Below are 15450 nucleotides of genomic sequence, written 5' to 3' on the forward strand. Positions count from 1 at the left end.
CCAGCACGATGCTTTTATAAAGAGAACCCTGTGTTGAGCTTGACAAGGGCAGATCCTTTGCACTGACCTTCATTGATGCCACACATGGGCACGGTGAGGCGGGTGTTGACAGCAGTAAATCCTGACTGAGCACACATGCTACATGCAAGGCATGGGAATGTCGGTCCCCACACATTTCTTGGAGATGGGGACCACTTTTAGCCTGGGTTTTTTAATGCGGGAAGCCAGACTCACAAAGACAAGCCTCTCTCATCCGAGAGTGGGAGACCCAGGGCTCAGTGCGCACCCGCCAGTGCTCTGAACCAAGATGTTCTGTGAGATTCTTCTCTCCCACAGCAGCCCCCGCGCGTTTCATTCATGCTCACCTAAAAGGAAACGAGGAACCACCAGCTTGTGCTCCTCTAGTGGGAATGCGCTTTCCGGGGAGCCCTGGGAGAGGTGTGGGCTGAGTAGGGAGAAATGAAGCAGAGGTGACAAGAGCCCACTCTGTGCGCTTAGGGAAATACGGCGTGTCATGTGCAAGATGAAATGGAATGAGTGTTTCCTAGCAACCAGACTGCTAAGGGACAGGTGTATGTACGTGAGGGAAGCTGTGTGTGGAAGGTTGTGCTGGGTTCTCAGTGCATGGAGGACTAAGAGCACACTATCTTGTCAGTCCTGTGTCAACGAGACTGTCACAGGTAGCTCATGAGACGTGCACCTAGTTAGGGTGGAGAAGTGCCTTCAAATGGCATTGATGTAAATATCCTCCCAACCCCCCTGGAGCACAGCAGATAGTCAATGTGCAGACAGCGTTGTCTCTAGCTTCCATGTCTACGAAGTTTTATTGAATTCTATTTATACAAAGTTCTAGAAAAGGGAAGTCAGATCTCCCATGTTGCTTCAGGCCAGGAGTGGGAACGATTGCAAAGGAACGTAGAAAACTTTTTGGGGTAACGGGACAATTCAATATTGTTGTGATGGTCATGTATGTTTACCTTTGCCAAAGCTCGGGCTGTGCAAATAAAAATGGATGCATTTTATTGTGTGTTAGTTCATAGCAGGAATGATTTTTTAGAAAGGAATGCCACAGGCTTTGCTTGGGAGAAGGAAGCATTGCAGGATTGAGTTGAATTCAGATCTTGCTGAGCCAGGGCCAAGTCACTCGGATTCCATATTCCTGCTTTTCCATCATCAGAATGAAGTGGTGGCTTAGACCCAATTCCAAAGGGCTGTGCAAATGGGCTCGCTGGTCAATATGTGGCTCTCAGAACTAGCCACCGAGTGGGTGAGAATGCTGAGCGGCAGCCTTGCTTGCAAATGAAGGACTGGTTGGGGCAGGTGGCTGTTAAGTAGCCACCCAAGGCGAGATGGCTGATTAGATGCTGCTCCCGTACTTTCATCTGATGTTGATTTGGGATCTGCACAACAGCTGTCCTTTGAAGGATGAAAAATAAGCAAAGTTAGGAAAGTGTGAGTTTCCTCTTTGCCTTGCATGAATGGACGGGTGGTGAGGCACACAGTGGGTTTCCTGAGGAGCCCAGGGCAGGATCTCACTGATCTCCTTGAACTCTTGGATGCCTGCTTCCCCACCTGGACAACTGCCCTGGCAAGTTAGAGGTGATAGGGTTCATGCCTGTATTAGTCCGTTTTCATGCTGCTGATAAAGACATACCAAAGACTGGGCAATTTACATAAGAAGGAGGTTTAATGGACTTACAGTTCCATTGTGGCTAGAGAGGTCTCACAATCATGGAAGGCAAGGAGGAGAAAGTTATGTCTTACATGGAGGGCAGCAGGCAAAGAGAGAGAGAGAAGCAAAAGTGGAAACCCCTTATAGAACCATTGGATCTTGTGAGACTTATTCACTACCATGAGAACAGTCATGAGAACAGTACGGGGAAACTGCCCCATCATTCAATTATCTCCCACCATGTGGGAATTATGGGAGCGACAAGATGAGATTTGGGTGGGGACACAGAGCTAAACCATATCAGTGCCCTCATTCAGACCACTTAGGCTTGAATCCTACCATTAGCTGTGAAAGACTAGGGGGAGCCAGAAGCAGGAAGGTCAGTGTGACCAGCCTCCCAAAATACCCACGGTGGGTGGGCTTAGGGGCTGAATGCTGGCTCCACCAATTACTTGCTGTAGGAACTTCTCACAAGTTTCTATACCCTCTGTTCTTCAGTTCTTCATCTGAAAATCTACAACAATAATAGTACCTACCTCTTGGTATTGTTATAAGGGTGTATTAGTCCATTCTCACACTGCTATAAAGAAATACCTGAGACTGGGTAATTTATAAAGGAAAAAGGTTTAATTGACTCACAGTTTTGCATGGCTGGGAAGGCCTCAGGAAACTTACAATCATGGCGTAAGGCAAAGAGGTGTGTCTTACATGGCGGCAGGCAAGAGAGAGAATGCGCGTACAGGAGGAACTGTCAAACACTTACAAAACCATCAGATCTTGTGAGAACTCACTATCATGAGAACAGCACTGGGGAAAGCCACCCCCATGATCCAATCACCTCCCACCAGGTCCCACCCTCAACATGTGGGGATTATGGGGATTACAATTCGAGATGAGCTTTGGGTGGGGACACAGACCGAAACCATATCAAACGGTTATATACGATAAAGCTCTGAAGCACTTAAAACAGTGCCTGGCACATGGGAAGAACTATCTGCGCATTTGTCAAATAAACAAATGATGGAACGAATTGATGGATGCAAAACTCTTGGCACTGGTTCTGGACCTTTGTGTGTGTCTGTTTATGTTAAAGAGTGATATTCCTGCTTCAGCATCTACTTTGGTAGAATGAATTGAAACAGGCCTAGATTTTAAATAACAAGCACAAGGGCTTCTGTGGTCTGTAATGAGCCTTGTATTATCTCTCTCATGCCTTGGGTCTTTTTATTATTATTAATTAATTAATTTATTTATTTTGAGACGGAGTCTCCCTCTTGTTGCCCAGGCTGGAGTGCAATGGTGCGATCTTGGCTCACTGCAACCTCCGCCTCCCGGGGAAAATTATTCTCTTGCCTCAACCTCCCGAGTAGCTGGGATTACAGGTAGGCACCACTGTGCCCAGCTAATTTTGTATTTTTAGTGGAGACAGGGTTTCTCCATGTTGGCCAGGCTGGTCTCGAACTCCCAACCTCAGGTGATCTGCACCCCCACCCCCGCCCAGCCTCCCAAAGTGCTGAGATCACAGATATGAGTCACTGCACTCGGCCCTTAATTTTTAAAATATGCTTTTTCCCACTAGAAATTCCAGGCCAGCTTCCCAAGTTCTCACTTCCGCATGTCATATTGGCATCACTTTTGAGGACTTCAATAGAAAACAAATAGAGACAAATAAATGTTGAAATCCTCAATTTTCATGGCAAACAAATGATCCATATCTACAGGTAGATATAGATACCTGTATATCTATATCTTCTATGAATATCTTCAGAATGTTATATCTATCTGATTGATTGATATAGATACATATCCTTTTTATTGAAAGGCCAATGACTAACACCTATGAATGACAAAAACACCAGTAATAATGGACCGTATTAATAATACTAGATTTTTTTTTTCTGGAGACATTTATGCCCCTGGACCTCTTTGGCAGTCTGTGAAACCTTTGGGCCACTTTTCAGAATCAGATTTTTGAATGCACAAAATAAAACACACAGGTTACAAAGGAAACCACTTATATTAATGTTAAGATACCATTATAAAACAATGAATGAGGTAGCAACACATGTGCTATTAATATACCATAACCAGATCTCTAACAGGCCTCAGAGGTGAGACTAATAACATGGGAATTTTGAAGCAGTGATGGGCATGAGTGGTGGACAGGCATAATATGGTATCCAATGATTTTTGCTGATGTCAAAGTCACAAGGATGCTAACATACCACTGTGGTTGTTGCCTAGGTACCTATTGAAAGGAAATGCTACATTTCAGTTAAAAGCTAGTGAAAATAAAAATGTGATTTTTACCCTTTCAGTTCCTGATCCAGGTTCAGAGGCCCCTGCCTGTGTCATTAGGGCCCTTTTTATTCCCTCCTCCTTCCCTTCTTTCCTTTCTCCTTCCTGCTTGCTTCTGGAGTGAAAACCAGGAAGGCAGGCCTGTCTCCCCAGCACCAGAGCCCCTTAATCTAAAAGATCCACAATCGATTCTCCCTGGCCATGCCTAATAATGCATTGATGTTTGCAATGATCTGAATATTTCTGTCCCCATAAAATTCATATGCTGAAATCCACACCCCCAGGGTGATGGTGTCAGGAGTTGGAGACTTTTGGAGATGACTGGGATTAGTGATCCCATGAAAGAGACCCCAGAGAAACCCTCACCCCTTCCCATGTGAAGTTAGGGTGAGCAGAGGCCATCGGAGAGAAAGCTGCCCTCACCAGAACTGACTCGGCCAGCACCTTAATCTCAGACTTCCAGCCTCGAGAACTGCAGAAAATACCTTTCTGTTGTTCGTAAGCCACCTACTTGATGGTATTTTGTGATAGCAGCTCGAACAGGCTAAGGCATTTTCATCTCAAAGACATTATAATTTCCATGAAGTTAATGTGTCTCCGCAGATGAAGGAAGCTAATGCCTTGCGAAGGAGGTGGCTTGCGGCTGTTGCCTTAGAATCTCATCAAGTGCTACTTGGATATAAATTTCCTATGGCCCAAATTGTGAGAAATGGCCAGTGTGGGTTCACAAACTGCCCCTGAGAGTGGCACATGTAGCCCCAAGGGTTTACGAACGCTTGTTCCCAGCAGCAATGATGAAGACCCCCACACCAAAGCCAAGTTAATTAAAGTGCTTGATTTAATCATCTGTGGTGCTGCTGAGGGAGATGAAGGTGATGCTGAATGCAGGAGCCTGGGTAAGGCAGGAAGTGGAGAGTCATGTTACCATGGCAACAGTGTCCCTGGCCTGCAGTGTGAATGAAACTCTTGCTCTGAAGACCTCCATGGTTTAAAATGCCATCTATGTGAATATGACATCTATTAGTTGCAACAAATCTACATAGAACCTACTGGGGAGGGACAGAGACCCAGAGACCCAGAGGGAGATACTGACACAGAGAGAGTGATAGAGTGATGGAGAGAGACAAAGACACAGAAACAGAGACAGAGACAGAAAGAGGAGGGGAGAGGGATGGAGAGAGACAAAGTCACAGGGATAGATGGAGGGGAAAAAGGGAGGAGGGAGAGAGAGAGAAGAGGAAAACAGAGAGACGGTTGACAGATTAGGAGAGGTGCTTCTGGTGCTGCTGGTGGTGCTAGGAAAAGGCATGTTTCTCTTTGGACAGATGTGCTGCCAGTGCTGGCAGTAGGCTGACTCTGTGTCTCTCTCCCTGCTCTAAGCCTGGCACCAGATTTGGCAGAACCAGACAGAGCAAAAGCTGCTTCCAGCCCACAGCACCCAAGGCTGGTCTCTCATCGCAGGGCTGCTACGTACAGTCGCACAGGCTGTGCCCTGCACCAAGCACCCAGAAGAGGACGCAAGAGCCTGCCTGTGCTCCTTGAAGTATCCCTGAGCCCTGATGAGCACCTGTGTCTACCTAGAGAGAGGGGAGCCTCTGCTCACATGAGCAAGGCAACAGGGGGACTGCAGGGGACTGTTCCCTCCCACAGTCTCTATTTTGCAATAAGGTGGGTGGGAGGCTCTTCCAAATGTATTTACATGCAATAGTGACCTCCTATCCTTACCTCCTTACCTTTGATGAAAACAGTAAAGACCAACTCCCTGACAAACAGACAGAAATGCACGGCAATTGGAAGAGAGTCTTGGCACCTGTGTAGACTTGAGGCGTGTCCTTGACGTTCTTGTCTTGGGGTTACTGTAAGAAGCCTGTGGTTTCTTCATGGGAGAGGAATGTCAGCTCTGCCATCATGAGCTGATTGCTCGGATAGGAGTCTCTACCCCACAGAGCCTCAGTGCACTCATCGGTACAATGGGGTGGCTTGGAGTCACCAATTCACAGCAAAGGTTGTGAGGATTCAGAGATACATCATGTGAAGTGAGTGTGTGTGCGCGCGTGTGCGCAGAGCCCTGACATCCCAGGGCAGGTCACCTTGACCACACAGCTGTGCATGAGACTGCCATGGGTGCACTCATGGGACTGGCTTTGGCCTGAGCCTTGGCACCATCAGAGTGGGTGCTACAAGGTACTGTCCAGAGATGAGAAAATCTGGATTTGCTGAAATTGCTGCTGCCTCAGGCTGACCTGACCCTGCTCCCAGGAAGAGGTGTTTGCCCTTTCCTTCCTCCTGCGGGTGTCTGGTCTCCCTCTTGCACAGGCAGTGCCAGCCTGATGGTGGAAGCACAGATCCGACACTCTGACTGGCAGGACCTCTGATGCCACACGTGCCTTGGGAACTTGTGTCCACGTGGGAGAGTCAGGCTGACATGGGCTTCTGCAGCAGGTCAGACAAGCCTGCTCTGCCAGCTATGTGACCAGAGTTAAATTCACCTGCCTTGAGTCCCTGCTTCCTCATCTGTGAAATATAGAACAAAACAACCTTGATACCTGAGGTCGAGGTGAGACAGAGAAACTATATGGGGGGTGGAAGTTCCTCCCACAGCTTCTAAGAAATGATCATTCCATGTTAATATGTTGGTTGCATGTCAATCTATGTGATGGGTTATGGCTGTGCTGTGGGGAGGAGCTTGTCCTTCTCTGAGGCTCGGTTTCCTCTGTCGTCCAAGGACTGGAGGGGTCTTGGACACTGCGAGCCCTCACAGAGTTGAAAACATGAATCCCTGAAAATGGCATGCACCATGATAACCTTTTATAAAAATATGACAAAACTAAAACGAAAGAGTGTGTTTTTAGGAATAACTACCCAGGGTAAAACTACAGTGTTCAAAAAAAAAAAAAAAAAAAAAAAAAGGCCAAACACAGGTTCAGCCCAAGTGGTGCCACCACAGGAAGAGGGAGCCGTTAAGTGGGTGTGAATTGGTGCTGAGGCTCGGGACACATGGTGCTGGTGACCTCACTGGGCTGAGAGTATGCAGATGTGTGAGGATGTGCACATACTTAGATGTGCTTCCAATAAGAAGAGGGTGGTAATCTATTTCTGTGAACCTGACACTGGAGAGAGACAGAGACAGAGAGAGAAACACAGACAGAGAGACAGAGGGAGGAGAGAGAGAGAGAGAGAGAGAGACAGTGTTTGGAGCTGCTTTTTTCCAAGCAGTCTTTCAGGAGCGGCCTGCGTCTCACTGTGGTTCCATGGAAAGGAGCGCTGTCCCCGTACACAACTGTTGAGATGTATGTAAACAAAGGTCGCGCGTGCTAAAGCAGAGTTTGGAGGGACGGGTCCTGGAGACTGTGCATTTTAATTGGGTAGTAAGAGAACGTAAGTAGCAGCTCAAATGTTTCAGCAAGGTTTCAAAAGAAATATGATTTACAAAAATATCATTTGGTGGCTCTATGGTCCAAAGCTGCTTATGTTTTCAGAGGAGTGAACTCCATTTATTTAGTAAAAGGAACAGAAAGGAATATTCCGGTGCATGAAGCAGGTGCTTGCCTGGAGCTTTGCTTGGTGCTTTTCAGGGGGCACCTCACTTCAACCTCACAGCAAACTCCATGAAAGCTTAGACCTCATTGTGTACAGTGGTCAAGAGTGCAGGGGCCCGACAGTGAGTGCTATGGAGGACATGAAGTTAGGGGAGACCTCCCACTGTGGGGGCACCGTCAAATGGTAGGCACTTAGGAAGACCAGCATGGCAGTTTCATGTAAAATGAAACACACACCACTCCCTTGACCCAGCAATTCCACTCGTAGAAGGGTTTGCCCAAGAGAAATGAAAACATGTGTGCACCAAAAGACCTGCCCAAGAGTGTTTACGGCAGGTTGATGCCTCGTAGCCAAAAACTGGAACCCAAGAGTTAGTCCACAGGCAAACGATAGCAATCTGTGGAATATTCAAACCATGGATAGGAGAACAGGAGAAAAGGAGCAATGTACTATTTTATTTATATGATATTCAAGAACAGGCAGGACTGATGGATGGTGATGGGAATCAGGACAGTGGCTGTCTTGGGACAGGGACTGGAACCACTAGAAAGGGGCAGGGGGAGTTTTCTTGGGGGAGTGATCTATATCTTGATTCAGGTGGCACTACGCAGGTGCTTAAATTTGTCAAGTCATATTGTGAATTTCACTTAATGAAACTTTGCCTTATTAAGAATGTTTTAAATGGTAAAATCTTTATTAATAAGTGCAGGTCCTGAAGACAGACAGCCTGAGTTTAAGTCCTTTCTCCTCCGTCTGTAGGAGTTTGCTGTGGCTGTCCTAGCAAATGACCCAAACCTGATGCGTTCAAACAACACAGCTTCATTCTGTTAAGGGGCTGGAGGGCGGAAATTTGAAGTTAGAGTTGCTGGGTTAAAGGCAAGGCATTGGCAGGGCTGTCCTGCTCTGGAGGGTCTAGCGGAGAATCTGTTCTTGTCTTTTCTGGCCCCGGGTGGCTGCCAGCATTCCCTGGCTCATGGCCCCTCCCTCCATGTTTAAAGCAACCGCCTAGCATCCTGCTCCTTGGTAACAACCCTTCTGCTGCTGTAGCATATCTTCTTCTGAGTTCTTCTTTAAGGCCTCTTGTCATTGCATTTAGGACATACCAGGACAATCTCTTCATCTGAAAACCCAGCCTGGTGCGGTGGCTCATGCCTGTAATCCCAGCCCTTTGGGAGGCCGAGATGGGCAGTTCACTTGAGGTCAGGAGTTCAAGCCCAGCCTGGCCAACATAGTGAAGCCCCATCTCTACTAAAAATATAAAAATTAGCCAGGCATGATGGTGGGCACCTGTAATCCCCGCTACTCGGGAGGCTGAGGTGGGAGAATCGCTTGAACCCAGGAGGCGGAGGCTGCAGTGAGCTGAGACCATGCCACTGCACTCTGGCCTGGGCGAGAGCATGAGACTCCGTCTCAAAAAAAAAAAAAAAAAAAATCCTTAAACCCATCATTTCTGAAAAGCCTCCAGCCATAAAAGAGACTTCTGGCCCTGGGATAGTCACATTTAACCTTAATCAGCTCTTTAATGGCCCCGTCTCCAGATATAGTCACAGTCTGAGCTACTGGGGGATAGGGCTTCAAGAGATGAGTTTTTGTTTTTTTGAGACAGAACCTCACTCTGTCACCCAGACTGGAGTGCAGTGGCGCAATCTCGGTTCACTGCAACCTCCGCCACCTGGGTTCAAGTTATTCTCCTGCCTTAGTCTCTCAAGCAGCTAGGATTACAGGCGCGCACCACTACCACCTGGCTAATTTTTGTATTTTTAGTAGAGATGGGGTTTCAACATGTTGGCCAGGCTGGTTTTGAACTTCTAACCTCAGATGATCCACCCGCCTCAGCCTCCCAAAGTGCTGGGATTATAAGCATGAGTTTTGAGGGGAGCACAGTCCAACTCATAACACAATCTGCAGCAAAACAAATCCAGAAGGGAAGGACAAGGTAAACAGGGAAAGGTGGGAAAAGAAATGGCGGCTCCTGAGGGTGTGTCTGCTCATGTGAACACAAGCTCAGGGACGTTCCCGCCACATGAATTAACCGTGAATAGAGGGAAGTAGGGAAATGGAGTCTGGGCACAGGAAGGATGGAGGATGTGAGTGACAGCACTTAGGTCACTGCCTGGCAGAGGCATTTAACAAAGGGGAGGTCATGAAAGCTGTGTGTGTGGGTGGAGGGGGGCTGAGGAAGGAGGGCCCCTGCATCTTCTGGTCTTTTCCATCCATCATTTGAGGGTGTAGACACCAGGACTTGGCTCACACCTGATACCATCCCACGTTTACACGAAGTGGTGGGTCTCAAACTGTGGAGTCTGGATTGACTTCTCACCATTGCCTGGAAACGTGTTAGCAATGCAGAATCCCAGGCCCTACCCAGACCCATGGAATCAGAAACTGTGGGGCGAGGAACAACGGGTGTTGCACCAAGCCCTTCAGGTGATTCTGATGCCCCTGAAAGTTTGAGAACTGCTGCTGTAATTATGTTGAACTGAACTTAAACGGAGTGGCCCTGCACAGACCCTGGATATAGAAGAAGGCTGCTGTAACACCAGGTCATGGGGGGAATTTTCATGTGATCTTCGGAACAAGGATACTCTGCTTGGATCCCGGCCTAGACACCCTGCACCTATAGGATGGGGACCTTGGCCCTGACCTTATGATGGTGAGAATCAGACATTCTATGGGACACTCACAGCAGACAATCAGGCATGACTAGAGACCTAACAGCATCTTGTTTCCTTCTTCCTTGGGCCCTGCCCCTTGTAGGCAATGCGTATGGCATTATTTTGCATTTGTTTTGCATTCTTCAACATGGTCCATCCTACTTTAAGAGAACTTGGAGGGTGGGAAGGTTGGGGAGGACACAGCTCATTTCCCAGGACCCCTTCTGGAACTAGTCAAATTCCCAGAGGGCCTTAGTGGTTCTTACTTGGATTTGCAGTCCAAATCGGGCTTAGGTTGAAACCTCAGAAGCAGACAGAAACAGCAGAAGAGATGTATTAAGAATAGAGATAATGCCAGGCACGGTGGCTCATGCCTGTAATCCCAGCACTTTGGGAGGGTGAGGTGGGCGTATCACTTGAGGTCAGGAGTTTCAGACCAGCCTGGCCAACATGGTGAAACCCATGTCTACTAAAAAAACACAAAAAATTAGCCAGGCATGGTGGTGTGTGCCTGTAATTCCAGCTACTTGGGAGGCTGAGGCAGGAGAATCGCTTGAACCCGGGAGGCAGAAGTTGCAGTGAGTTGAGATCATGCCTCTGCACTCCAGCCTGGGTGACAGAGTGAGACTCTGTCTCAGGAAAAAAAAAAAAAAAAAAAATAGAGATAGGCACTTACTTTGAGTTAAAGTGACCTAAAGGGGCATTTTAGGGTGGAACTCAGTGTGTGAGTTTCCCGGAGCTGCCATAACAATCACAAACTTGGTGGCTTCAAACAGCAGAAATGGGGCCAAGCACAGTGGCTCATGCCTGTAATCCCAGCACTTTGGGAGGCCAAGGCAGGTGGATCGCTTGAGCTCAGAAGTTTGAGACCAGCCTGGCCAACATAGAGACACCCCATCTCAACAGAAAATACAAAAATTAGTTGGGTGTGGTGGCGGTGACTGCCTGTAATCCCAGCTTCTCAGGAGACTGAGGTGGGAGGATTGCTTGAGCCCAGGAGGTCCAGGCTGCAGTAAGCTGTGATCACACCACTGTATTTCAGCTTGGGTGACAGAGTGAGACCCTGTCTCCAAAAAGAAAAGAAAAAAACAAACCAAAAAGAAAACAGAAATGTATTCTCTCACGGTCCTGGAGGCCAGAAGTCTGCATCAGCTGGTTCCTTCTTGGGGACTCAGGGAAGAACCCTTCTTGCCTCTTCCTGGTTTCTGGTGGTTGCCAAGGATCCTTGGGGTTCCGGGGCTTGCAGCAAATGCCTCCCATCCCCATGACATCCTTCCTGTGTGTCTTCACATCATCTTACCTCTGTGCTTGTGTCCACATTTCCCCCTTAGGACACAGCCTACTCTGGCATGACCCCATCTTCTTATATCTACAGAGACCCTCTTTCCAAATAAAGTCACATTCCCAGGTACCAGGGATTGGGACTGTAACATATCGTTTCAGGGGACACAATTCAAGCCACCACACTCAGCATTTATGTAGCAGTGCCAGGAATGATGGCAGCTCTTTGAGCAGGCTCTGCTCTGCAGCAGCAAGTGGGTGGGCAGCGGGATCTGCCCAGTGGCGAGTTTCTCAGAAAGCATGTGTTTCTCCGAGGAGGGGGACTTCACTCTGGAGAAACTGGCTGGACTCTCAAACCCTTGAGAGGTAATGGCAGCTTCTCAGGACCTGAAAAATAGAGAAAATTAGGAAATATCTTAGGTTGTTTGAACCAACTATTGCCTATTTAACCTCGCAGAATGGAATAAAGAAAAAGGAGAAGCAGAAGTTAGATCTTAATGACTTTTTTTTTTCTTTTTTTTCTTGAAGGCAATTTAATTAGAGATCGGTGGGAGCAATAATGAGAGTGGTCTGAAAATAAATGTGGTAACTGTCCCCTGCATCTGGATGGAATGTACTGAAAGGAAGTCATATATGTTTAATGATGTGTTTGTTAGTATTCGAGTTCCTTGTGACTAGCTGGGGGCCATTCCTTTAAAAGCATGCTTTTAGGGGGAAAATTCTGCTCTTGGAGAAAGAAAATGAACGAATCCAAACCTCCACAAACACTTTGTATATTGCACTCTGCTGCACTTGGGCTAAAGTGATGGTGAAGCGGGTGACCTCACTTCCCCCAAGCAATATCTTGCACAACTTCAGAAGGAGGAGTGGGGTCAGTCTGGGGGATATTGCCCCATCTGGAGTTTTCTGAGTTTCTGGCTGCTTGAACATTGCTTGTCTGTTTCCTTTAATGGAATGGGTTACTGCTGTCTCAAGGCAAAGGCTCTATCCCCAATACCCACCTTGCCATTTTGACTTTTAACTGTTTAATCCAAAGCTATCTTCAAAAATATAGTTTTGGGAAAATATCAGGGCAGGCCTTACAGGCATGGCCCAGAAGAGCATCTACAACAACCCAGTTTCTTGGGGTGCCTCCTGATCCACAGGTTGCCAAGTTGAGTTGCATTCTGTGATTTAACTGCTCTATCCACCACTGACAAGTCGTGCTCTCCAGGCAGACTGTCAGTCAGCAAAGTGTCCTGGCAGAAGAACTCTGTCTTAAGGCACCAGGTAGCCTGAACAATGCCCCCTCTCTTCCCCCCAACAAAGCCTGTGTCCAAATCCCTGTGAATATGTTACTCTACACAGCTGATGTGATTAAATAAGGTCTCTTGTGATGGGAAATTATACTGGATTATCTGAGTGGGCCCTGAAGCATAGCAGAATAATATGCCTCCCCAATATAAGCCATGTTGGCAACAGGATTATTTTAAGCTGAAGGCAATTGAGAAGAAGTCGATATAAGAAAAGCTCCCTGCCTTCCCCCTGTTTGTCTAAAAGCGGAACCTAAATCTGTAAAGGTATCCCCTCCTTTCTGTACCAGGAAGGGCAGATGTTAATCACCAGAGACAACTCTAGACCCTTATCAGCCTGTGATGGCACTAGGGGAATCAACAAACCTTATTAAATAGCCCTTATCTACCATTAGTTTTTCCATATATTCGTCTTCCCACAATGTGTCCTCTCCTTGAAACTCAAAGTCCTTTTTTCTTGTCTTGTCACTTCTCTACAAAATTGATTGTTCTTTTGTTAAAATTCTATGTAAACCCAAGTTCTATCCACCCCTCTGAGTTACTCATCCCTGAGTGCTCTCATGCACAGTTAAGATGTACACATTAGTAAACTTCTGTCTGCTTTTCTCTTGTTAATCTGTCCTTCATCAGTGCCTTGGTCCATTTTCTGCTGCTATAACAGAATGCCACAGATAAGATAATTTATTTCAAAAAAGAGAGATTGATTTAGCTCACAGTTCTGGAGGCTGGGAAGTCCAAGTGCTTGGCACTTGCATCTGGCCAGAGTGGGCCCATGACAGAAGGCAGAAGTGAGCATGTGAGACAGGCAAAGGAAATCAGGCTGAACTCATTCTTTTCATCAGGATCCCACTTCTGCAATAACTAACCCACTCCCACAATACTGACATTAATCTATTAATCACCTCTTGAAGGCCCCACCTCCTGATACATTATATTACATCACATTGGCAATTACGTTTCAACATGAGTTTTGGAAAGAGACATTCAAACCATTAGCAATTAGTTTCATTTACAGGGCAATAGCTGGAGAAGCTAGGAGGGTGAGAGTAGATGTTTTTTCCTCCTTTATGGCCCCCAAATTTTGTGTTTTTAAAGCCACTAAGTCTATGGTAATTTATTACAGCAGCTGCAAGGAAACTAACACAAAGGATATTGGAAACTAGATAATGACGGATCAATCCACCCTGTCACCCTCTTGGGAAGCATGAGGAAAAGACTAACCAAGAATTGGCAAGGGCAGAGCAGCATGGTGCAAGAGGAAGCCAGACGTGGGAGCCATGTGGCCACAGACCTGTGACTAGCAGAAGCCATATGTCATGGGAACAGAGAAAAGAGCCACCATCTTCGAGAAGCAATGAAGCTGGTACCCCTAACCCACCGCATTGGTTCCTCCCTACATGCTCACACCTCTGTGCTGCATAGCTGGCAGCTGGCGGGAAAGGTTTCACCCATCAGACATCCCAGTCAAACACTTAGGCCCAAGGGTGAGTGAGCTTCAGACTCTCCTCAGTGGACAGGGCTGCGGGTGCCAGAGGGGACTGGGGCCGTGTTGTACAACTTTTCCATCCTTATCACCCCCCAGAAAGAAAGACTAAGCAATTTAAACTTAATTTCCTCACAACAAAGGAAATTCAATACTAAAGAGTAAGAATGTGCTGTAGAGGATAAAGAGTTAAAGGGCCACAAACCATTCCGATGTCTAAGATTTGTTGACCCCTTAAGAACCAGTTTTCTGCCCTTTGGAAACAGCATCACCCCCATTAAGGATGTGGGGTGCAGGGAAGGTGAGGCCGCCAGTGAAGACCTAAGTATACACAGCAGGTGTTGGCTGCAGACAGCCATCTGGGCTGGCCCATGGCCTGCTGCAGTAGAATCTTTTCTGTTCACATGAAAACATGCCTGTGTTGGGAGGTCCAGTTTTTTCTCCACCTCAAATGTATACAAGTGTAGCTGCTACAATTAAATCAAAATCGTTCTTCTATAACAGCTGATGATATTCGGGCCTCATCAGACTTTTCTCTTATTCTTTGGACTCTGCCATTTTTGATGTGGGAAATTTTTAAATTTCCTTTTGGACTTTCCATTATCCCATAAATGTTCCCCCCACCTCTTTCTTTCTCCCTACCCTACCCCCTAACTGAAGTGGGAGGAAGAAGGGTCTTTGTCACTTATTTCACCCTCCCAATCTGCAAAGTACTTGAATTAACCGTGAACTAGTGACTTAGAATCTTAAAGTGTCGAAGCTTCTCTGGCTGGGCTCTCTCTGTTTATCGAAAAGCCTTTTTTTTCTGGAAGCTTCAGAGGGCAGGTAAAAAGAGGGAGGAGCAAGTTCAGAAGTAAAACCCACAATGCCAGGAAGTCCTTACAGCTTTAAGCTTCACTTTAATCACTTCCCACAAGGAGGAGCAGGCTGGGTGTGCTCCAGCCTCCGGCAGCTCCAGAGATGAGGGTGGTCTGCTCCCCACACTCCCTGCCCCAGCCCATCCTGGACCTTCCTGACACACAGCAAACCACACTTAGCTGTCCGTGATGAATCGGAGCCTCTGCCAGACAGCCGGCCACGCCGACGCTAACCCACCCCACAGCCTGAAATAGAAACTCGCTTGTTTTCCAGTGTGTGACAAAGAGGGAAGGTATTTAATTTTGAAAAGAGCTGAGCCAGCTTTATTGTGGGTCATTTTTTTTTCTGGAGCAAAATCCTCTCTAGTTTTCT

At 47.0% G+C, this 15450-nt stretch overlaps 1 long non-coding RNA gene across 1 annotated transcript in view; it reads left to right on the forward strand.

Annotated features, from left to right (window-relative positions):
* The window catches only part of LOC108535033 (uncharacterized), a 38706-nt gene extending 24020 nt beyond the window's left edge, over window positions 1-14686 (forward strand). The window contains exon 3 of the long non-coding RNA XR_001887116.1: window positions 13861-14686. This is a non-coding gene — a long non-coding RNA (uncharacterized LOC108535033). The remainder of the gene's footprint in view (window positions 1-13860) is intronic.
* The last annotated feature ends 764 nt before the right edge of the window (window positions 14687-15450 follow it).

This window comes from Rhinopithecus bieti, unplaced genomic scaffold (assembly GCF_001698545.2).
Source record: "Rhinopithecus bieti isolate Rb0 unplaced genomic scaffold, ASM169854v2 scaffold_12151, whole genome shotgun sequence".
In the NCBI taxonomy this organism is placed as follows: Eukaryota; Metazoa; Chordata; class Mammalia; order Primates; family Cercopithecidae; genus Rhinopithecus; species Rhinopithecus bieti.